The sequence below is a fragment of the Diadema setosum genome, chromosome 12, assembly GCF_964275005.1.
Source record: "Diadema setosum chromosome 12, eeDiaSeto1, whole genome shotgun sequence".
Taxonomy (NCBI): domain Eukaryota; kingdom Metazoa; phylum Echinodermata; class Echinoidea; order Diadematoida; family Diadematidae; genus Diadema; species Diadema setosum.
The window spans coordinates 1,755,215-1,781,055 of record NC_092696.1 but is presented as its reverse complement, the minus strand read 5'-3'; positions in this window follow the sequence as shown (position 1 = coordinate 1,781,055).

The following is a 25,841-nucleotide window of genomic DNA, read 5'->3' as shown; positions in this document are numbered from 1 at the left end:
GACTACAATCGTATTCTTGGAGTAGTTGTACACAGGGATGTCTAGACGAGGAGACTGACCTTGGGAGACTTGTACAACACAGGAGGGAACTTCTACATCTTCGGGCAGGTTGCTGTTGATTCCTGGCTCGAACAGAAGTGTCTCTTCCCTCATGTTCCCAAGCCTCACCATTACTGTCAACTTCGTCCAGGACTCCGGGCGCAAGAGGATCGGAGAACGACCAGTTCTTACGTTGCACAACTCTTCTGGTGGTCCTGTCCTCAGTAGGGAGATTACTTGGTCAGCTGCTCTAGGTGACACTTGCATTGAGCTTCCAAGCTGTCGTGTGATGCCAGGAAGGCTTCCAATTGGTGTTGCCTGGACCAGCTCACTGGTCACATTGTACCCAATGATGGTCTCAGGCAGCTCCTCGGGTGTCACTAGAAAAGGTATGAGTATGGTTGATGATGTGTTGGTGTCAGGGTCGAGGCTAAACCAGACTTCTATCCAGCCTTTGTATGGTAGGGAAGTGCCGTTGGCCGCCTTGAGCTGGAGGTCAGTATCTAGTATTTCCTGGACTTCCCTAAGTTTGACTTGTGGAAGCACCTCTCGATAAATTCTCTCTGGCATCACCGAGACCTGGGCTCCTGTGTCCCAGAGAGCTGTAGATGGAATCCCATTGAAGGAGCATTTAACTAGACACCTATCACCAACAAGGTTCACAACACGTCCCCTTTGTTTTGACGTGGGGACATGGCCAGGGCTTTGTGGGAAAATCTGGTTTACGTTTGGTTGTCCGGGTCTGGTCGTGGTTGGGGATCCTGGTCTTGGTTGGGTTACACCCTGTCCCCGCTGGGTGCCCCCTGGTCGTTTCCCTGTCGTTTTCTGCATCCCCGAGCGAAGTGTTCACTGCTTCCACACTTATAACAGTGCTATCAATCATCCCCTGTCCCTTCTTGGCGGCATGATGGGCAGCCCCTTGGTCGCTGAGGTGGTCGACGTCTGGATCCTTGTGGTTGTTGTTGTTGTGGGGAGCGCTGAGATGTCGACATTTTCCCCTGAATAGCTTCAATACTCGCTCTCAATTCTGCAATCTGGGCAGCCATCTCTTCGCGCAGGTCTGGCTTCCGTTCCTTGGGGGTTTTGGGTGGGGGCTCCTCAGTCGTGATTGTGTTGATTCTTTGAGGTTTTACCCCAACCTTCTGGAGACGCTTTGCTTCTAGTGCTGCAGCCGTGGTCAGTTTCTCCAAAAGTTCTTCATCAGACACCCCTGGGGTGAGGGATTGCTTAATGTCCTGTCGGATGTTATCATTCGTTAACCCCGTGACCACTGCATGTACAAACATGCTCTGGACGAGATGGGGGTCATACCTCAACCCAGCGGTGGAGTCCTCAGATGCGAGGAGAACCCTTTGTTTCAGGTCGAGTGCCCTCATGACGAATGCTTGCGCTGTTTCGTCCTTCATCTGGCTGATATTCGACAGCTCTTGGTAGACTTCCGTGGCGTCCTTCTCCTGAAAATGGGCCTTCAAAACCGTCCTCAGAGTGACCAAGGTTAGGCGGATGTGATTCTCAAGGTAGGACCTTAAACGTAGTCCTGGGGTGATGGCCCTCACTACTGCCTCGATCACTTCCCTCTCACTGTAGCCCTTTGAGAGGGCAGCCTCGATCTGGTGGTTGAGGCTGGTGTAGGTTAAACGGTCTTTCTGGTTGGGTTCCCCGATCTGCCCACTGATCCGCAGTTCCTTCCGGAAAAGTGGAGGGACAGTCGAGGGAGTCGTAGTCGGCATTGCGTGGTCGGGGATGGTGGCAGCAGGTGGTGGGGTGGAAGGAGGCAAGGAATGCGGTTCATCTTTTCGAAGCGTGTTCTCATCAGCCCGGGCTTCCAAACGACGCAACCTCTCCTGGAAGTCACTCTCCAGCTGGCTCATCCTGGCCTTGTGAGCCTCTATTAGAACCAGCATTTCATCCTTGTCGTCACTGGAGCCTTGCTTAATCGCATCAATCCGCGATTTCAAGGTCTCCAGTTTTTTTCTTGTCTCCCTCCTCCTCCGAGCTTAACTTCCGAAGGGAAGACTGCACTATCCGTACTAGAGCTTGTCTTGACCGATCCTCGTCCGGCGTGGGTATGCCCAAGAGAGGACATACCTGCCGTAGCTCCTCGATTCGAAGACCAAACAGCTGCTCTTCTATTTTGAACTGAGATTCCTCGAAGGCTTCCATGTCGAAAGTGTCGAATCCTCGGATCTACAAGGTCAGGCTCTCCCGGCAGCTACTTTGCTGATATCCTGCCCCTATCTGGCCTTGAAGATGAGTTGTCCTTCGCTTTGACCCAAGCCTTCGCCGTGGAGTCTCAGTACGTATAGCTGTTAGCCAATTCGTCGTCGCATCACGAGGTAAACTGCTCATACCAGGTTCAGTGTCCAAGGACAGCAAGTCTTCATCCTTCAAACCCGTTGATTTGCTGTCCTGGCAGGGTCGCCAGAAAATGTTACCCGGGTCTCGGGTAACTGGGTTGAATTTACACTCCAATATCACTCTTGATCTGTATGCAGAGAAAGATAACACACGTCCAGTCAAGATGGATGCAGGGATGAAAGTGTTTCTCTTTATTCTGGTATAAATCATACCGAGTTTCAATAATGATCATATAAATCGCAATCAAAATAATTATCAATACTTCTTTTCATCAACACAACGTGAATGACACATGCAAATTGTTGATATGAATATCTAATTCCTCTTCAGTGTAATTGATAATTTACCTTGCTCAATATTATGACGCTTGATTTTTACCTCAAAGAGTCTCTAAAATCAAAGATTAATTATGATACTTACTCGTAACAATCAATCTTAATATTCCTTTGTAGTAAGCATAATTAACTGTAAAATTCTCCTTTAACAAAAGCAACCTTATAGCTTAACATTAACCAGTCATTTAAAATACAATTGGTTTCATCAAATAAACGCAACTACATATCATTTGATTAATCCCTGTTTGTATCCATAAACCGAAACACAAATGATTAAATAAAGCTAAACCTGGAATGCATTCACTTCTTTGGCAAGAATTGTTTTGCAAGCAAGCGGGAAAACTAGTCATCTTGGTACACTGCAAAACAAATCTAACTTCTTTAGTTTTCCTTTGTTTCTCTAAAAGCCAGGTTTTCTCTCTCTTTCCTGCTCGTTCCTATATTTCATTCCTCTCATATAAAACAAAACGCTTCTATAACATCTTTTACAGCATAAACTTTAACAACATCTGAGATGATCCCTGCCGTCAGGCAAAAGCGAAAGTATTTCGGGAATGTTACTACAGTCGCTCTGAAGACCAAACTTTGGGGACGATCCCTGGATAATTCCTTTTAATTTCTTTATACCAAGTGAGGGACTGGCCAAAAAGTGAGGAACTGAGAAGCTGGGAAAGTGAGAGAGACACTGACCACAACTATAAACACACCGTCCAGAGAGCTGGTGGTCAGAGCTCTGGCCGATAAGGTGCGGAGGTTGGCGTGAGTCATCCAAACTGTGTTCACACCGGCCCTCCGTCTCTATCTCTATTCTACCTGTATCTACAAATGTACACTATTATCATCATCCGTCACTGTTTCCATTCTGCACAATGCTACACTATTCCACAAGCATCATGCCAAATATCCATGTATTTACAATAAGCATACTCGTTAAGGCATTTGGTTTTCAGTCAGAATAACATATCCAATGTATGTCAGTCACTTCACAGTCATTCCCAAGATAGCCTAAAGGTCAACGGACTCTTACACGGCGCACCGCCTAGGAGAGTGTTTACACTGACCGTTCTACTCTTTCTCTTCCACAGGACAGTACAGCCTATGGCTTGTTCACACTTGCACAAGCAGCACTTAATCCGGAATCAAATCAGCTTAAGTTGTAATTTCAACTCTTACATCATGAAAACTACTAAAATCACTACACAAATATAACAGTAACACCATTTCTATTATTCACCAACACTAGCATACCAGTCATATCTAGCTGTAAGTGACAATAGATTTGTACAAATACATATACTTTACAACTTCACTGAGAACACCATTGGTGTTCAGAATTCCTTTTTTCTGAAGGAATAATTACTACATTCAACTACAAAACACTAAATGTCATAGAATCACCAGATTTACCAATAGGAAGGAATGATTTTGAATAATTGAAAAGGGGTAAAAGCAAGGTTTCTTACCTGTATGCAGAGAAAGATAACACACGTCCAGTCAAGATGGCTGCAGGGATGAAAGTGTGCTCAAAACCACATCCATCTGAGTGATGTCATTTTTCTCTGAATTTCAAGCAGTTTGGTTAACTCCACTCCGGGCTTTAGGGGTGGATGGATCAATTTTGTGAGGGTATGTTCTTTCTTTTAAATCAGTGCAATTGTCCAAAACTTCTAAAAAAATGGGGGGGGGGGGTCTATTTTCTTGGGGTATCACACTAGTGTTGTTCATGTATGGCATAGCTTAGGGTGAAATAAAGTAGCCAAAAGACAACATAATTATCTGCTTTGATTCACGTATAAAGATGCTGAATGGCATGTCCCCCGATTATATAAAAACAATTGTCTATAAAGTACAAGACAGCGCCTTACTCTCTCCGTAATTAAAACGATCTACGGCGAAAACAAATTACTGTAAGAGATAATTCTCATACAGAGCTGCAGCGGCGTATAATACTATATCTTTCCCTTTTTCCTGCTTTTAAGCTCAATTTGAACAGAACCGGAATCCCTTCCGCGTGATTTTTGCGTCTAGTGATGATATTCTGCAAAGCTATTAACATCTTTGTGTAATGTAATTTCAAGTGGTTATATCATTTTGTACAGATATATGAATTGATTGTGCTGTATCTTCTTCTCATTCTCAGTCCCTGTATTTCATGTGAGAAATAACTTACTTGCAAAACAGAGACCCATGAAAGACTAGATGGGCTACCCTTCTATATTTTTGTTGTTGTATTTATGTGTAAAGCGTTTATTTCATTGTATAGGATGTTTGTTACAACGGAAATTAAACAAACATTTGCGAAATCACACGCCTTAAAAATGCTTTGAGTCATTCAATTTCGCGACAATCTCTTTGTAAATTATGCACACCTACAAATCTCATAGTACAATGTTATCTTGGAATAAGACAGAGGGCAGATTTCGACATACTCTCTAAAAAAATCGAGTGAAAATATTCACTCTTGAAGGAGTGAATACAAAAAAGAGTATATTTAGAGTGAAATTAGAGTGAATTTTGAGTGAAAATGTCATTTTCACTAATTTTGAAGGGACCTTAATGATAACTCGAAGATTTTGGAGTAATCCCTGAGGTCACTCTAAAACTCCAATTTCACTCTAAATTCACTCTTTTAAATATTCATTCCTTCAAAAGTGAATATTTTCACTCGATCTTTTTTAGAGAGTGTAATTTTCGTTCGACTATCTGTTAATGACTGAAGTATATGTAAAAATTAAGTCATGTCCCAGGCTTCCACATTAACATTTTTATCTTACACACTTTAAATACCTTGTTTTCAATATTCTTTGTGTGGTCTTTGTTTTTCAACAGATTCGAAGTCTGGTGTTCGATTATCACAGAGGCTATGGTGATTCTCAATCTAAATGTCATGACGATTCTCAATATCAATCATTGCTTGGAGGAGACCTGGTACGATGGGTGTGTGCTCTGCCAAGTCTTGAGAAGTTCACTCTGAGGTGCTCCTACTTGACCGATGATTTCGTCTCAGCAGCTGCCGCCTCAGCATCATCCTGTCAGGTATGTTATCTTTCACTATTGAGTCATCTGCTAAGGGTGCGCAAACGCGCTCTCCTTTTGACAAATGACTGACAAATTATTAGTTTTCCTTTTCATGTTGGGTTTTTCTTTGTCATTCGAAGTAGCTTTGTAGTTCAATTTCGTCTCGAGAAATCTGGAATATGCCAATCCTAGTTTCAAATTCGTCTTTTGTCGATTGTTTTCAGTGTCTTTTCAATTAAACATCATTGTATATATTCACAATTCGAGTTCGTCCGTCACACTCGTTTCGCACAGACCCAAAAAGTATTTTCAACTTTTAGCGATCATTTTGTCAAACTTTGCTTCAAATTCATATTATATATTTTCTGTTGTGATCGCGACTTCATGATTATTTCCTTTTTCCTTCAACCATTTCATTTTTCCACGTTTAGTAATATCAAACAACACACACGTGTACAACATCCGTACACAAACACACACACACACACACACACACACACATACAAACATACCCTGATCTTAGTACACACGGATACAAACATATGTACTGTCACACAAGCGAAAACAGTTTCCCATGATTTCGAGACACCTATGATTTAAGACAATTTTACATGTGTAGAATCTTAAATGTAAATATATATATATATATATATATATATATATATATATCAAAAGACAGTGTGTTTTCTGCTGTTTTCCGTGTTGGATGAAGTTTGCCTCATATGTAGATGCAATAACATAAAATCAGGAAATGAAACATTTCAAGATGAGAGATTGTCTTGGTTTGATCTTATGGGTAAGAATTGGAATCCACGCACATGTACAACACATGTCCCAGGCATCTTCCTCGGCAATGTTGGTTTCTTCGATTTCTGTTACGTTATTCATTCTTGCTATTTTCAAATATATCTTTTAATACTTTTTCTATTAATACTTTGAATGGGCCCCTCTCCAGATTCAAAACCTGCACTTGATTTTGACAGCATTCAGGACGATACACAATATCAGGCCTCGATGGGAGATGACTTGGCCAAATAGGTGTTTGGTATGCCACGACTTTCTTGTTTCAGTCTGAAATGTCCCTACTTGCCTGATAATTTCCTCTCAACAGCCTCCACCTCATCATCATCCTGTCAGGTACGTGATCTTCCTGCACATTATGCGATGTGCCAATTGCTTTTGGAAGGGTTGTAGGCTTCCAACATGTAGACTACTGAGGGAGGATCAGGGTTTTTGAAGCCCTTGTCCTCACTCAGTATCGTCTGTATTGTAATGGTATATGATTGTAATGGCAAATGATTTATAAATCATCTCACACGTTAGGTTGATAAGGTCTGATGACCTGAACAGTACATTCATCCAATTTACCTAATTAGCTAAGTATTTTGATCCACTTTGTTTTGATATGTTTTGCCCTAATTTTTGCTTTGCTTTGCTTTGTATAAGATCAACAAAATTCGACCGTATATTGACAAAGGAACCACTGAAAGATTAGTTCATGAATTTGTTATGTGCTACATTGATCACTGCACAAGTCTTTTGTATGGCTTACCAGACAACCAACTCCAGAAACTACCCTAGAAAGTTATCCAGAATGCTGCTGCAAGGCTAGTGTACAGTTCTGGTCGAGGTAAGGATTTAGCTTTTAACGTTTTGCGAGATATTCAGAAACCACTCTATGAGATGTCAAAGAGCATGCAGTTCTAAGGGGTATCAAAAGTTTATTCGATGAAAATCGGTTTTGAAATGGCTGAGATATCCCAAAACAAGGAGAAACAAAGAGATCCTAATAAAGTTGTGGCATGTCGCCTTTTATTATTAGCACTTTTTTGAATATCTCAGCCATTTGAAAACCAACTTTCATCAAATAAACGTTGAATCCTTCTTAAAATTACATGCTCTTTCATATTTCATAAGAGGCTTTTCATTATCTCACTTAGGAATGTTCAAAACATGAATCCCCACCTCAACCAGTACTGTACAGTCCCTTTAAGATCTTACTGCTTGTTTATCAATGTTTCCACAAAATTGCTTCTTCTTACCTTTCAGATCTCCTTGTAAAATATGAACCTATGAGAGTTCTTAGATCATCACGGGAGGATCTATATGCAATACCCTCCATTTCAACAAACTCCTATGGCAAACGTAGTTTCAGGCATGCCGCCCCCAGAACTGTGGAACAGCATCCCATGTGATATAAAACATGCGAGTTCCATCAATAAGTTCAAAACGTTTTTAAAAACGTATCTGTTCAGAAAGTAACATAGTGATTGTAGATGATGATTTACGCAGCATTGTACTGTTTCTGTAAAATTTTATCTTTTTTGTATGTTTCTTTGTCTCTCTCCAAAGCGCATAGAGACCTTGCCAAAGGTATTATGCGCTATATAAGAACGGTGATAATAGTAATAATAATAGTAATAATAATAATAATAATAATAATAATAATAATAATGATAATGATAATAATAATTTGGTAAGCATGTTTCATTTGTGACCCTGCACCACAAACCAAACCAAAAGTCATCAGACATGCATTTTTAGTTCAGAGCATATTCTGAAAGAGCACACTTCAAGCTTTAAAATGATCTATAACTCAAATCAAATGGACCCTCCTAACCTAGCTAAATATTGGAAAGAAAGCACACACTCTAGAAAAGTGAGAACTAAGAAAAGAGGATCTGAAGTACAGTGTCTATTCAAGCGTTTAATCTTTACCAAGCCGTGCTACCTGTGCAATGAATGGGACAAAAAAGCAGGATGAACCCACCGGTTTAACCACAATGAAAGGATTGTCAGATTAAACTGAAATTGAGTATGTTATGTTAACACATTCTGTCCATGATACATGCCAACTTTCAAAGCAGTAGCATCGTCCTTTCTATTAAAAGTTATTAGAGTTGAAAGTGACGAGTGTGTATAGGTTTAAAGAAATGAAAGAGGGACTCTATAAAGACACACCTAATCACACTTTTATTCTTAAAAAATATTCAAGATAAACTGCTAAAAACACACTTTCCTGTTCATTTTATGACACAAAATTTTAGCATTATATAGAAGCAGTCTTGCTCTTTCGGAAAAAGAAAATCAAGATTGACCAAATTGACCCTTTTTACTTATTTTCAGTCCTCACACAAAATCAGTGCGTGCCACGTTTTGTTCGTTTTGTGATGCATGGTCACATTTTAAGATTTCCTTTTATGTGTTTGTAAAGCTGCACTTTCCGATTGTTTTTTTGTGTGTGTGTTTATAAATGTATCATCCCCACAATAAAGCACAAAAATACTAAAATGCGTCTCCTTTAGAATTGATTCGTCCACTGTCATATAATTGGAAAACTCATCAGAAGCGGGAAAGATTTGAATTGGAAATGTCCTGGATGTACACTTAAGTACCTCATTTTCACCAAGTCTTGGGACGACCACCCCCCCCCCCCCACAGTTACCGACAGTGTGATTGTACGTCACTAATGTGACAATGCTGTGTAGAGGTATAATATACATAAGTGCATGTAATTGAAAACTAGTTCTATTTTAGTGATTGATGTATTGATAAACAGTTATACCACACATAGACCTTCGCAATTTTTGAAAAGACTGTTCCACTTCTGTCAATGTTTTCAAATTTCCAAGAGACTACCTCTTCCCAAATACTAAGAATAGACAGTCAGTGTTCTCTTTTCTTGTTGTTTTTCCTGTGCGAGCCATAATAACCATGTAAGGTGTTTTCAAAGTATTAGTATATCTCCACTCCAAAGTTGGATGTCGTGAAAACACGAACGTATAGTGAAATTTTCTGCTACATCGAATAACGTAGATTTCTACTGCAATTACACATTTATTGCCAAGCTTTAAACCTTTACGATGTGAGGTGGCCTTGTTTGCGGGCTGAAAGTTCATAGGATCAGAACCGCTTAAAGTTGATGTAAGACCACGAATGATATACAGACAATTAAGATTCCAATGTATCTTTTTTTTCGGCATCAAGAATTTCAGACTTACAGATTTGAGGGACCCAAACGGGTCAACATAAACAACAACAACAATAATGATAATAATAATAATGATAATAATAATGATAATAGTGATAATAATAACAATAATAAAAGTAATAATGATAATGATAATAATCACAACAGCAAAACAGCGGCAGCAGCAGCAAAAGCAACAAAACAAGCATAGAGCCTTGTGAATATATCACCACCAATCACCAATATGAAATATGTACACGTATATACACATATACATGCAACGCTATTTCTAGCCATTAGGAAAAGTGTAGAATAATTCATAGTTCAAGGGAATTTTGGCAAATAGCAAAATGGATTTCAGAAACATGCAGTTGTTGGCTTTTTATGCCTTAAAAAACAGCCAAGTTTTATTTTCTCCGCTGGAATTCTCTGGAAAGTAATGCCGGTTTCATTGGTGCGATATGTTGTGATGTAGAGCGTAACAGCATACAATATTTGCAATCAGAACAGAAAAATGGAATATAAGAAGCTTGTGATTTCTGTTACAGATCCAAGAGCTTTCCTTGCAACTTTCCACAAAATATTCGAGCCTCGTTTCAGAGTCAGCTGCAGTCAGTTTGGCTAAATTTCTTTGTCGTCTGCCTCATCTTACACGCGCCAGTCTTGTAAGGGTTACTCTGCGACCGTCTTTCTTCATGACAATGGAGTTACAGGCTTCCAACTGCAAAGTAAGAATTAGTTATTGCAATATGTTCCTTACCTGTTCAAAATGATGGAGGAGAGGGGAGCATATCAGCGCAGACTTGAGGTCGATATTACAATCTATTGCTGAAAGTGAAAACTTTGCAGGGGCAGTGCTTACAGAAAATCTTTTGTCTGGTACAGTGATTTCTTTAATCATACAGGAAAATACATAATAAAAACATAATCATTTGAAGCATCACCATTATAATCATGTTCATTTCTGCCATTTCCCATCCGGCAAACTAGTCGTACTGTAAGCCAGGTTTTTTAATAGGAAATCAATTAAAAAGACAATTTTCTGCAGTGGTGGTGGTTGCGCCATTCCTTATGAGCAAGAAAAAAAAAACAGTATGATGCAATTTCTATACGCTATGTTGCTATAAATCAACTTCGTTCAGAGGAATAAGAATCTGTTTGAGCTTATAGACATGTTATGTCTTTTCCGTTTTCTGCATTACGCTACAGGTGGAGTGCATCACTATCAATGCCGAGCCGTTAAGATCTTTCCTGAGTGACAATCAGGGAGGCATACAGGTATATATTTTGTTATTAGGTATTTGATTTTTCTCATTCTTTTTTTTTCTCTCAATTATGCGATTATTAATAATAATATGTGATATCCATGAAGTGTATAGTTATTGATGGTCCAGCATTACCTTAGTAAGACATCTAGATGGAACCAGATTAAAAGTCACAAGAAGAACAGCGAAGAGATTTTACTGTCTCCTACTGCCCTCAGGTCAGGTCAACCCTTTACCGCCCCTGGTGTGTAGGGCAGCGACAAAGACTCTCCGCCCGTCTCTGTTGCTGGCCATCCTCTGGAGAGAAGCCCAGGACTGTCTGTGATCTGATATTTCACCTTCCACTGTTCTTTTCCATGTCTACTTGGGCCTACCACGTCTTCTTTCCCCTACAGGTGTCCAACGAAGGACCACTCTAGGAATGGAGTTTGCATCCATTCGTAAGACTCAAACTGCCATGACGACACAATATTTGAAGACCCCGTCACGCCAGCCTTACTCAATCTACTCTGCATTATTTTGGTTATTATGGTCGCCCCTCTTTTTTTCACAACTTTGGTCCTGCCATGTTTTATCTGCCATATTGAAGGAAAAGTTTGCAGACTTGGCCTTTTCATCCACTTTCGTGATTTCCATGTCAGGGCACACCTTGCTTACCCTTAATATATGACTTTGAAAATGTTATCTCAACAGGCTCAATGAACATTACCTGCGATTTATGATATTTTGATTTTGTAAAGAGTGGACAATAAAAATGAAATATTCCAAATTGCTGCAGAACACATTCTGAAGATTTAGTCGGCCGTAATGGAAAAAAGTTGTATATTCTATTACAAACTCTAGACATAATTTCTTGTCGAATTAGTTTGATGTACAGTGGTCGCGGATTACTATGGGAAATTCTCTCAAGAGTGTGCCGTCTAATCTTAATCCAGTTCAATCTTATTCAGCGGTACGTAATGGTGAACATTGAGGAGAAACAAGAGGGAGGTAGAATTAATCTGCTGCGAAGAATGTAGAATCAAGTTAAAGGACATCAGCAATGTGCTCTACACTTTGATCTTATACGATAGGGTCTTTAAGTAGTATCACATATTGATACATAGCTATTCAATTCCGAGGTAATGTCGGTAATTTTAGCGCCAAAAGAAAAAATAACAACAAACAAACCAAATCAAAACAAAACAAACAAAAACCAACTGAACTCAAAGAAATGTTTTAAATTCCAGCATAATAAGTTATTTGATATGAAGTGAAAGAAAATTATTGCACATTAGGGAGTAGAGCACAGCTCTAGTCATGAAGTTATTAGATGTGGCGTCCCTCAGGGCAGTATATTAGGACCTTTACTTTTCATCATTTACATAAATGATTTGTGTAGATCATCCGACATACTTTCTTTTATACTTTTTGCCGATGATTCAAATATTTTCTTCTCCCACCAAAATCCAATCACTCTTGTCCATACTGTTAATTCCGAATTTAAAAAAGTGATTCAATGGATAAGAGCTAACAAATTATCACTGAATCTTCAGAAAACTGACTATATGTTATTCAGTAAGTCTATAGAAGTTTTACCCACAGATATCATCTTTGATGACGTTCACTTAGAGTGAGTATCTCATACAAAGTTTCTCGGTATTACAGTGGACGATAAACTTTCGTGGAAGCCTCATATCATTAATATTAGTAAAATAATTTCGCGTAATATTGGTATTATTAATAGACTTAAATCTCATAGCCCGTTGTCTTCTTTGCTGACGTTGTATTTTTCATTAATATTACCTTATCTAAATTATGGAATCTTAGCATGGGGTAGTGCCCATCAAACTTTATTAGATAGATTATTGTTATTACAAAAAAAAGGCACTTCGTATTATTTGTGGCGTTTCTCCACGTTCCCATGCAGATCCATTATTTGTTAGATATAAGATTTTAAAAATCAAAGATTTGTTTTTCTTTCAGCTGGGTCAGTTTATGTTTAATTATAACACAAATGCACTTCCCAGCATTTTTGATTCAATGTTTCCACGAAATCAATATTTTCATAATTATCCCACCAGGCGATCAAATGAGTTTCATTTACCCCTTCTGAGAACGTTATTGGCTCAAAATACATTTATATACACTGGCCCTAGATTTTGGAATTCTTTAAGTTGTAATATAAAAAATTCTTTATCTTTGATAAATAAAAATATATTTTTTTTTTTTTTGTTGAACTCATATTAAGATATATACGATTCATTACTTAGCTGGTCTTTACAGCCTAAGGGTTCATCGTCAACCATTGATTTCATCATTGTGTATTTTTTTTTACATTACCTTATTTGTATAAACTTTGCTCGGCTGATTGAGCTGAAACACCTCAATTCCCTCATACGATCCCGATGTTCAGCGTGTTGGCTTTTCCTTTCATTTCCTTTTCCTTTCTCTCCTACCTTTCCATTATTCTTTTGTGTTTTATTACTGTCATGGTATACCCTACCGTAAAGTAATGTAATGTCGTTGTGTTTCTACTGTCTTGTTCTCTCCTGTCTTTGTAAAAAAAAAAAAAAAAAAAAAATGTTTAATGTATTCACAAGAATCCTTTGAGTGGTTCACAATTTACAAGCATGCTTTTCAGTGAACCTCTCAATTCTTTCTTTTTTTCCCCTCCAAACATAACTTTGTATTCTGCCGGTATGCATGTATAATTTCCTATTTGTTAACCACTATCTACCATGTAAAGTCAAATACATGCCTATGTTATATCTTCTGATTCATTTCATGTTATGTTTGACGAAAAAGAAAGAAGGAATGAAATAAATGAAACGAAATGAAATGAAATGAAATGAAATGAAATGAAATGAAATGAAGAGGTGTGATAAATGTCTCAAAAGTAGGCCTAGTAGTCCGGGAGCCAGCGGGGGTCAGCCTAGCTGAAAAGGTTACCAATTTTTATGTATATAGCAATTTAGTACATTTGCCCCTGAGTATGGAAATGCACGTCTGGCTGGTCATCGGTGGTGGGTGTGGCCAGGAGGGCCATAAAAAGGACCCCCCAAAATTAGGCTAGCCTAGCTGAAAAAGTAACCTCTTGAAACCTGAGGGACATTGTCAGACATAACCCAAGATTCAATAAAACACCATTGCCAGACGTTTTGGGTGGTGGGGCTTAGCCGCCAGACGCAAAATAGTGGCATGCCACAATTAGGCTAGCCTAGCTGAAAAAGTAACCCATGAAAACCACTAGAACTTGTTCGTTACACTTACAGGATAAATGCATGACCATTGCCAGACGTTTTAAGTGGTGGGGTAGCCGCCAGACGCCCTTAAAGACCCAACTTTTTTTCAGCTAGGCTAGCCTAGCTGAAAAAGTAACCTAATGAAACCCACTGGAACCTGTTCCTTACACTTACAGGATATATGCATGGCAGTTGCCAGACGTTTTAGGTGGTGGGGGTAGCCGCCAGATGCCCTCAAAGACCCAATTTTACCAGCTAGACTAGCCTAGATGGAAAAGTATAACCTCCTTAAACCCACTGGAACGTGTTCTATGTTTGTATCTCACCTGGCAAACACTGTCGACATAGTATTGCGGTGTTCTTTCAATAATTTTCCACACTTGAGCTATATATGACCACCAAATTCACACCTTAGATCATCTAATGATGGCTGTCAAGTGTAAATATTGGTAAAGTCCGACAACGTCAACAGTCAAAAAGTCAATGAATTGTACCATTTGAAAATCACTGTAATCACAAAGTCGATATGTGCACGAGACATCACTTTGCTTTTGCCTTGTTAGATGGTGAATATTGTGAAGCTTCCGTTTCTAATTCATACAGCATCAGCGTACATGTCTGAGAAGAGTGGTAAAGAAGATTAGAGACTTTGGCAACAACGTGCAAAATTAAATTTTGTGCCTCATTTGCTGAACAAACGTCGTAGGAGGACAACAACCTGTTAGACAATATGGCGGAACAATAACTCTATATTATTAGTGTTATATAATAAATGACAATGATGTAGTTCTGAAGCATACTTTTCATTAGATACTTTTGCAGTGACTCAATACTTTTAATCGAACTAACTATATATCCCTGACTTGCACATGAATTACGGCAGAACGATTCGGTGAATAAAGTTTTCTGTCATGTCATTAAGGAAGAAGTGAACGTGTCAATATTTTGCTGTTTGTTCCATAAAAATTTCTGAAGTGGTTAAATGTATTTTCCTAAAACAGTTTTTTCTTTTATACACGTTGCATCCAATGCCTATTCGTTGAAAAAGTGCAGGCCGTATATTCAAAGGTCAAAGATCATAGATTAATGGACCTAGGGTATACAACATTTCACTAGTTGTTAGTTGTTAGTTGTTTTGTTTTGTTTTGTTTTTTTTTGGAGGGGGTGGGGGACATGATTAAAAGTGTCCTAAAACCTTGTATAATACATGTATTTAGTTTTGTAGTCACGACACTTGCTATGTATAATGCCAAACTCTTCCCGTTCATACAAATGCAGCCGTTTCAGGGAAATATTTATGGTATTCTTATACTTCATGATTTGGTAAGTGCTAGTGGTTCATAACATTCAATTGATACTATGTATAGAACAGAAAGTGGATTTGACAATGGTATATGATATCCGCAATCTACTCTTTGACAGCCATCTATCATCCGATTAATACGTATAAATTTAATATACAGTAGTCCGGGCCCTATTCAGTAACTACAAGTTAGATAAGCTGCTTTTATTTTGCACGCGACCATGGCGTTATAGCCAAAGATGATCTGAAAATCCCTGTGTGCCTGCACAGGATTGGAAAACGAAACAACTTTCTGTGTTTAGAACAACGAAACACAAACTGGTGCATGCATTATTTTCAGTCACTTTGTTAGTCATAATGATGGTTTGCTCATTGCAGTTCCGGAGTCTCAGCTCGAGGGACTCGAATTCATCCAAATCAGTCGGAATGCGTGTATCACCCAAAACAATATCTGAACAGATAACTGCAATCCTCCATAGTCTCTATTGGTTGCCGATAAGAGCTGGTATCAAGTTTGATTTTCATATTATATACCTCGTATTTAAATGTTTTCATCGAAATGCCCGTGTAAGGTATGCGTATCTCAGTTAACTCTTTAAACCATAGTTGTAATCTACGTGCCAAGAATCTCATGTCTTAAATAAGTGTGAACTCCAAGACATGTCGTGATAAGGACTTTACGACAATTGGCATCGTCATTATAAAACAAATTCCCCTTTATTATAAGACATGTTTTAGATTCTAGATAAATTCATGTCTATGCCAGAAATATATGTTTTGACGACTCATAAAGACGTCACCGTTACATGAATATTGTACGCATAGAAATATGGATACGTCTAAATGCATACAAACAACTTCTTAAATCCTCTCACATTTTGTTTTTAACATATGGTTTATACTTTAGAAATTTAAGAAGCATGCTCTAGTTTTAGAGGCTTTGAGTACTGGTAAGAAGCATATCCTATTCTTATAGATTATGTGAATAAGTAAGCATTCAAGAACGTTTTGAATAAAACGTTTCTAGACAACTGCATATCATATTTTTAACTCCCCCTTCATGCAGATGTATACTCTTGCCTAGAAGGTTTGTTTGATAGATAGTGATAGTGCTCACATTATTGGAAAGGTAATTGGGTAAATGTTTGGTGTCAGTAAATCATTCAAACACAAATAAGTTAACTTTTACATTAACATTTTCACAACTCACAAATTCCACACACACACATTTCATGATTCACAAGATCCAAATTACACTAAACCTATTTACATCTCAGAGTGCTAGGGTTATAACATAAGTTTGATATACTGAGCAAAATAGGCTTACATCAGTTCGCACTATTCAAGGTTTAAAGTAGTTGAGTAACTAACGGGTACCCGGTGATGTGATGCTATTAAAAGTTGTACCTTGAGATGACTGGGCAATATTGCCCCTCTAAAGGAGCAGGCAGTGACACTGACTTGCTCCTTTAAAGGAGCAATTTTGCAGCAGTCATGGAGCAAATACGCACCACATAGGTGCAACATTATACCTATAAGGCACAAGATTGCACCCTCAAGAGAGGGTACATTCTTGCATCCTTCGGGTATAAAGTTGCACCTAAAGGTACGAGGTTGCGCTTTTTTCAAGGGGGCAAAGTTGCTCCCGAGAGTGCAACTTTCGCCCTTTCTTGCATTTAGCGGGTACCAAGCAGCACCCAAAGTTCCAAGATTGCACCCTCAAGCCAAGCCACAATCTTGGAAATTTGGGTGCTTCTTCGCACCCTCACGAAAGGGTGCAAAGTTGCGCCGAAAGGTAAAGGGTGCAAGATCGAACCCTCAAGAAAGGTGCAACTTTTTAGCAACACTAATAGTGTTGGTGGAAAGATGCACCCTCAAGAAGAGGTGCAAGTTAGCACCACTTAGTTTGGGTGGAAAATGCACCCAAGGGAACAACTTCTCACCCTCAATAAAGGGTTCAACTTTGCACCCTCTCTGGAGGTGCAATGGTGCACCCACATGGTGCAAAATTATACCCTTGTGCAGGATACAACTTTTGCACCCATTTCTTGAGGGTACGAAATAAAACCCATTGGGAGCCGCCAATGTGACATCACTTTCCATCCTTAAATGGTGCAAAAACGAACCATTTTTCTAAGTGTGTATAAAGCATGTTATGAGCTGGAAGTTTCTATTTTACTATTTTATCTTTGCTCGTCGCCGTCTTTTCAGCTACAAGGTAATCTTAGGTCCTATAGTACGTCCATATATGAGCTCATTGGCTTAAAGAAGTTGAACATTCAGTTACTGAAGCATTTGCTTTAAAACATTAGCATTTTAATCCCTCCAACCAAGTGCTGGCAGTACTATTTCATACACACGTGAATTCCTTGTTCCTGCGAGCTAAGTTTCATATGAGCGTGACCGAGTATCATTTTTTTGTATTGTTCAAAGGTCATTTAAAACAAATTTGAATATATATTTATCTTTTTTTCTAGTTCAGAGGAGCAAAAGTGGAGATCATGTGATACATGTTACAGGAAGTCTATATTTTTATGTGTACTCGTTTCTTCAACTACATAATGATTTCATGTAAAGCATGTTAAGGAAAGTTGATAGTTTGGTTATTTTATCATTACTCATCTTCGTCTTCTCAACAACAAGGTGATACACATGAGCTCAATGCTTAAGAAGTTGAAGGATGTTTAATTGCTGGTAGCCACGTATGGGCTTTTGTCTTATAATATTTTTGCATCTTAATCCGTCGAAACTAAGTACATGCAGTATTAGTTTATAGATGACAAAACATTTTTGTTGTTGCTGTGAGCTTATTCATATGAACGTGACGAATTCTTAGATATGCCTCTCATATGTTTCTGTCATATGTTTTAGTGAAGAAGAACAAATGTTAAGCTTATTGGCAAGAGAGGTTGATCATTACTTTACATTTAAGTTCATTTAAGTGCTGGAGCATAAACTTGTCTTGAAATATTAGCATCCAAAACCCTCCAAACCAAAAACGTACAATACTAGACACGACATGAATGTCTTGTTGTTGTGAGTTATGTTTCTTACAAACACTGATTTTTTTCTGCTTTTGCAATGTACTATGTTCAGAAACACTCTTGAACAATTTTCAGATTTCGTTTCTTTTTTCAGAGAAGAAAACGGTGAGTTCATGTGAAGCATGTTCCTAGCAGTTTTATTTCGTTAATAATTTGTCTTTACTCATCTTCTCAACTGCAACGTAATACGGTATGTATAAAGTCATATGCCAAAGGTGTTAAGCTTTACTTCCCATTTTAAAGTAAATTTAAAAGCGGGAGCATTTTCTTTAAAAGCTGGCATTTTAAGCCATGTACACCGAGTATTTACTGAATAAATTTCTTGTTGCAGTAGAATTTTGTTTTTTATGAGCTTGATGGAGTATTAGACGAGTATATCAAGTGTTTGCAAAAACTGTCAATGTATTCCCTTTTGCTATTGTCCAAACAGTTCATTTGCCAAGTTTTGATTGTCTTTTGTTTTAATCATCAGGGGTTTGTTTTATTATGGTCATAGAGGAAAGAAACTAAATTATAAAAAACCTTTATATAACAGGAGATACTGTAGGACACGATTTCATCGAAAGTTGTGATTTTCAAACATATCCAAACTGCAATTGATGAATATTTCTCCCCAAGGCATAGAAAGAAAATAGTTTTTGTCTTGTTTTTTTTTTTCTTCACGTCAGTATGTAATAATACCCGCGGGTTTACGCCCATCCCACCAATTTCCATCCGGATCGTGTACCCGGTCCTGTCTTTTTTTATTTGTTTGTTTGTTTGTTTGTTTTACACTGCATATCAAATGAGAACATGTTTGGGAAAAATCCCCACATATTTGACTGAACAATTCTTTTTTTTTTTTTGCTGCCTATTATTCTTTCCAAATAAGTTTTATGGTTATCACTGAGGACAAATGCAGATACCCCATTTCTTTTACCAAAACCACAGCACGGTATATTCTCATATCTCTCCAGTATTTTGTCTCAACACTTGCCCTATTGATATTTCAAAGCAAGTTTCCCTGTGCGCTCAAGAGACTGTGCGCTCAGATTTTTTTACATTTGTACAACTACAAATTAGTTATACCGAGGACAGAATTTCAGAATTTGTGATAATTGGGATGAAGGAATAAGAATATTGCACGCAATATTGGTGTTCTACGTAAATTACGGTATTTTCTTCCGGTAGAAACTCTTTTTGTATTGTATAACTCACTCGTTTTGCCATATATAAATTATTGCAACATTGTCTGGGCAACTTCATACAGTAGTACAAATTCAATATTTTTGCTCCAAAAGAAAGCCATGCGTATTTGTGCTGGGACTGATTATAGAGCTCACACAGACCCAATATTTCAAAAGCATAAAATTCTGAAAATTGATGACATCAATTTTTTACAGACTGCTACCTTCATGTTTCGCTACAACATTCAGTGTTTACCTTCTTATTTCATGAATATTTTCCAACTCAATAAACAAATCCACTCCTACCCTACAAGAAATGCCTCCAATATTCATCTTATAAATACCAGAACTTGTTTAGCTAAAAAATCAATTCGGCACACTGGCCCAGACGTATGGAATTCTTTACCATCTCAGTCCCGTGCAATTCGCACGATTGGTTCCTTCAAAAGATTTGTTAAACATATGAGTATATGAATATAAGAACGACCCAAGTCCATGGAGGATCATTTCGAGTAAACTAAAAAAAAAACTTCATATCTTTTTTATTTGTCCGATAATATTCTATTTATCTGTGATGGGAAGGCAACATTGTATATACAAATTAGAACATGTATTATTATGACAATTAACATTTACATTAATTGTGGAGAGGCCATTTTGTGTGGTGGACTTGGGTCGTTCTTTGATTCATATGGACTTGGGTCGTTCTTTGATTCATATACATGTTATTCTGCTATAGAGATGAGAGAGGGCGCTATTATATGAATGTAAGAATGACCCAAGTCCTTCATTCTTACATTAATATAAGATTTTACTCATTCATTTCAGGCACTTCCGGGGGAAATTAGGATTTATCATTTACACACAAGATGAGTCCATGCATAAGCTACAATTTCCCATGAAAAACTGAATTTGGCCAAAAATTGGACTTGGGTCATTCTTATATTCATATACTCATATGCTTATTGCTAAATATCAGTGACTTAATTAACATATCCAGAACATGAATTTCTTTTGTTACTTGAAGCATCTTCATTCTATGTTGTACTCTGCCTTCTGTTGTAGGCATGCCATGGAATATTTCTCTATTTTTATATACAGACGTAACTGGTCCGTACGTTGCTACACCCAGCCGTTACCTGGCAACAGGGTGTATGCACCTGCAATAGTGTTGTATTTGCACAGTGTGTTATTGTACAGTGAACGAGGAGTCTTTCTATTTCTCTCTCTCTCCTGTTCTTTCTCACCATCTTTCATTATCGCTGTCCCCTTCTTCTTTATTTTTCTTTCTTAGCATCACCTGCGTACATGTCCGTGTATGTTTTGTTATGTAACTGTTTCTGTTGTGTAAAACTAGTTTGTCTTGTTGTAGTTAAGTAAACCGACAGTTGGTTGAAACTGTTTATTCATTTATCTGTGTATGAGGCCCCAATATCAAGCTCGGCTTACTGGGGATCCTCCTCTATGGTACCTTGACTTTTTGTTTATTATCATTATGTCTTCTTTCTTTGTCACAAAGATTTGATTACCTGTCATGTGCAAAATCAGCCATGAATTATTATGAATCATGTGTTTATTTCTGAAAGTGATCAGAGTTGATTACATTGTGCCATACAGAAACAATACAAAAAAATGAATTAATATTTTCAAAAAATAGAACAAATTGCAATGAATAAGAATGATGACATGGCAGAGTCACCATAAGAATGCATGAGTTGGGGCTAAAGGAAGCAGAACAAAAGAAGAAGGCATGCATAGATTATAGACAGGTGAACTCGCCAGCAAGCGGTAATGTTATGGAATTACACTGCTATCATTTCTGAAATATGTGAACCTTCTATGTCATCATCCTTGTTCAGTGTGATTTTTTTAAGGGTTTTCAAAGTATTGTTTTCTCTGCTCAAGACCAACAATACATTCCACAAATCTATACCGGGAGCTGTCGATTTATGTACTACATGATCTGAAATAATATATGAAACTCGTCTGGAATGTCCCTTTAGAAAGCATTGATATTTTTGGTTTATATTGGGTTATGTCTGACAATGTCACGCAGGTTTCAAGAGGTTACTTTTTCAGCTAGGCTGGCCTAATTTTGGGGGGTCCTTTTTATGGCCCTCCTGGCCACACCCACCACCGATGACCAGCCAGACGTGCATTTCCATAGTCAGGGGCATATGTACTAAATTGATATAGGACCTATACATAAAAATTGGTAACCTTTTCAGCTAGGCTGACCCCCGCTTGCTCCCGGACTATAATGCTGGATGATTTGTTTTTAACCACTCATCTCTGTTTTCGGGTAAGACGTAGGCATGGTAGGCTATCGGGAAGCATTGATACCAATTACGCGCCTTACATGTCGTCGCGCAAACAATTCACCCTTTTGTGAGCTTGCGGCGTACGTTGCTGCCTGGACATGGTGAAGATGAAGTTAGTCATCTAATATTTGAGGTGCTGTCAGATTCCCGCAAACGAGGATACTAACTTTAATTTTAGAATTTGTAGGCAGCATACGTCGTCAAGGATCAATTGTTTCGAGCGACAATTATGCAACATCGCCTATTCGGGTAAAATGCAGTGCGTAAGTGCTCTGGTGGTAAACTTGTTCGGATGTTGCCACAATACTTTCTATTGAATGCACACCAGTGGCAAGGATGAAGGCCCGTTTACTCCGAGCACGGTATGGGCAACAGGCCGGGTTTTTGCAATGGTTTGCCAAAAAGGAACTATGTCTGGTTCTATTACAATATCACTTCCCTGCCAATAATTTTGTTACAAAATTGATCTTCTACTGTTTATTTCGTTGTTCATGATTTAGTCATAGGAATGACGTTTCGGATGATTTTGTTGCGAATTTCTTTCTTTTAACTGAACCAGACATGGGTCTTTTTGGGGCGCCATAGCAAAAACCCCGGCCCGTTGCTCGTACCGTGCTCGGTGTGGACGCGCCCCAAGGGTTCGCTAGCCGCGCGTTGTATACATTTATGTAACGGCCCAGACTAAAACCACATAATGTCAGTGATTACAATTTTCTTCAATGAACCAAAAATATGTCCTTTGGGTTGATCGTCATTTTTCTTTTGCCTTACTTTGAAAACTTATCGTTTCTCTACCAAATATCAAAATTTTGCAGCTTATGACGAAACTGAAATTGAGATATTAAAGTTTTACTAGACCATTAGCTACTGTATAATTTTATAGCTTAGTACTGATACTGTTATTACGTAAAAAGTCCGAAATTCGTATTTAGCCTACTTTCAGAAGAAGATTTCGAACTGGACGGTCTTTCATTTGAATAAGACAAGACAAGACAAGACAAGACCCAATCCTCTACTAGCTTGGAACATTGTCTTTCTATTAAATTCTACTCTCACTATCCAACAGATACCCTGAGTTATGACAGCAGCTCAGAAGACGAGAGCAACCAAGAAACAGATCAAGGTTCTGGGCAAGAAAACTTACCAGCTCCGGACGAATCTGAGACAAACAACTAAGGAAGCATGATACTTTTAGTTACTATTAATAGATATATTGTTACTTTTCGAGGAGTTGGTTTCTTGAGAGGACCAGGACAAGAAAGGACACGTGCAAGAGGAAGAAATCAAGCAGGAGAGGGGAACAAACCAAGGCTAAACATCATAAAAAGAGGAGAGGAGACACAAAGTTCTTTGGAATCATCTTCTTACTTATAGTCTTTCTAATATATCCTCTTTTGTCCTATGCGGTATTAAAAGGCTGCGTCTTTCAGCCAGGACCTGGCAACAGGGATGAGGCAGCAGAGGGCAATCCATCCACCGTCTAGGCAATGAAGCGTGCCATCTTCCACCAAGTGGTCTGCCGTGATCTGTCCATGGAGCTACTATTAGAGTATCTCCATGGTCTGTCTTTGGAGAATGATAAACCTGTGGCTGTGGGTGTGGCTATAGAAAATGAGACCATGGTGAAAAGAGGTCCCGAAGAAGAAAGACATTGAACCAAGATTTAAAATTCGGGAACAAAGCGAGGAAGAACATTAGTGTCTATGCTATGGGATTGCATGAAAACAAAATCTAATAAGAAACCTACACACTTAACAACTCCACATCAGGATTCAGAGAGCCACTGTACAGTCACCTTGACAGTGCGCTGAAACATTAACGGCAGAAATGTGAGAGCTCTTTATTGAATCAACGGAGGCATACGCCTATGTACTGCTGAAAGTTGAAAAATGGAGACACTGCTTGAACAACGTTGTGATAGCACCTTGTTGAGATTATCGTGGCTGAATGACGATCCTTGTTGACGTGTCTTGAAGAAACATTTCTCTTTCATGCGTTTTCCCCACTTGTCCTAATTGTTTTCCTCTTTATTATACTGTGTTTGCAATCAATTTGTATTTTAGTCGAAAAAATATTTTGGGGCTTCTCATAGAAGGATACAGCTAGCAAGAGTACTAGTACACACACAAAAAAAAAATAGCAATGACACTCTGATTGAGTAGCGATTATAGCAGCGAGTTATTTGTTTTATTCTTTCAGCTCATATTTATAGAAATATTGGTATCATGTTTTATAAACATGTCAATAACTTCAAGTGTGTTGTTTTGAATCTTCTTTAGTTTATGTAAATGGTCTCAAGAATAAATATGATTGTGTTAATAGGAATGGATATCGCTGTATTTGTTTATGAGAACACCTCTAATATTTCAATTTCTATAGGTACATTGTTCTTTTTGACCTAGTTTGGTAATTAGTCTTACTTTGGTTGATGTACAGATTTTGATCTGTGATTATGTTGAATTGAAATAATGAGATGATTATATCTTGTATGGACCACATGAACGACCAGATTTGTCGTGCTGTCAAAAGTGAATATCGGCAATCCGTCTTTTTTTTTATTTCTATCGAAATTAAATTCTATACTCCTATACGACGCAGATACAAACAGATAGACGGAAACACACACACACACACACACGCCAACGTTCTTAACAATTACATTATGGGGAATAGCAACTTGTTTCGATGAAGCCAATATGCACTGACGGTAGATTTAATGCGATAAATATTGATATCTTCGAATACATTTCGTAGGCATGTATATCAACATATACTCACTCCATCGTAAGATTATCTCTAAGAAATCACTTTTAACATAATATGTAACACCGATGCCAATATTCCTCCAAAGGTTTAGGAAAGTTATTACATAATTATTTCATATTTACTCTTGATGATGATTTTTTTTTTCAATTTTGTACAGTATTGTAACTCCAACTGAAAAGAGAAATTCGAATTACTCTTGAAGAGAGTAATTTTGTGTTAATAAAAGGAAATAGCAAAATAAAACTTGTAATACTCGCCGGAGACGTTGAAGAACGAGGGCATAACACCACGATGATCTATTATATTGCACGTAGGAGCTTTGGCACAATATCATTCTGGCACGTAGAACCGGGAATATATCTAATTGTTTACACTCTATTCATACCTGACAAAAGTCCTCAAATGATAGTCGGACAAATAGTCACATGATAAAAACTAATTAGAATAGATAGCTATGTTTCCTGGTTTGCTTGTAACCACTGTCATTGTTATAGACGCTGTTAAAAAAAAAGATTAAGTTTGGTATGATGAATTATGTTGCAGGACATATTGACGATTTCAGGCAGTTTGAAATAGAGCTGCATAATCATGAAAAAAAAAAGATATGATAACACTATTGTTGCTTTAGACCGTCTTTCGACATGTAGGGCTATTGTGTGTTCAAAAGGTGTACATTGTTCTGGTGAGACAATTTTGCATTACAATGTGACAATTTTATTTCACATCTCGTGGATACCGCTTGAATCCAGTGAGATTGTTGCCCTTTATAGATTATACTTCATGTCGTAATGATTTTTGAACATCTGATCTTTTCAGCGTTAACTTACACTAATGATACAGTTGAGTGGACATCCTTGCTGTCCTTGGGGCTTGAAGGTCACATGGATGCCTTCCATTTTGATGTGGTACCGGTCCAGCTTTGGGGTTGGGTTCACTCCTTTGAGAGTGAATTAACACTCCTATAGGACTGCACATTCAATTCGAATCTAATTAATCCGATCAAGTCCACATGATCCTTGTTGATCAGTCTTG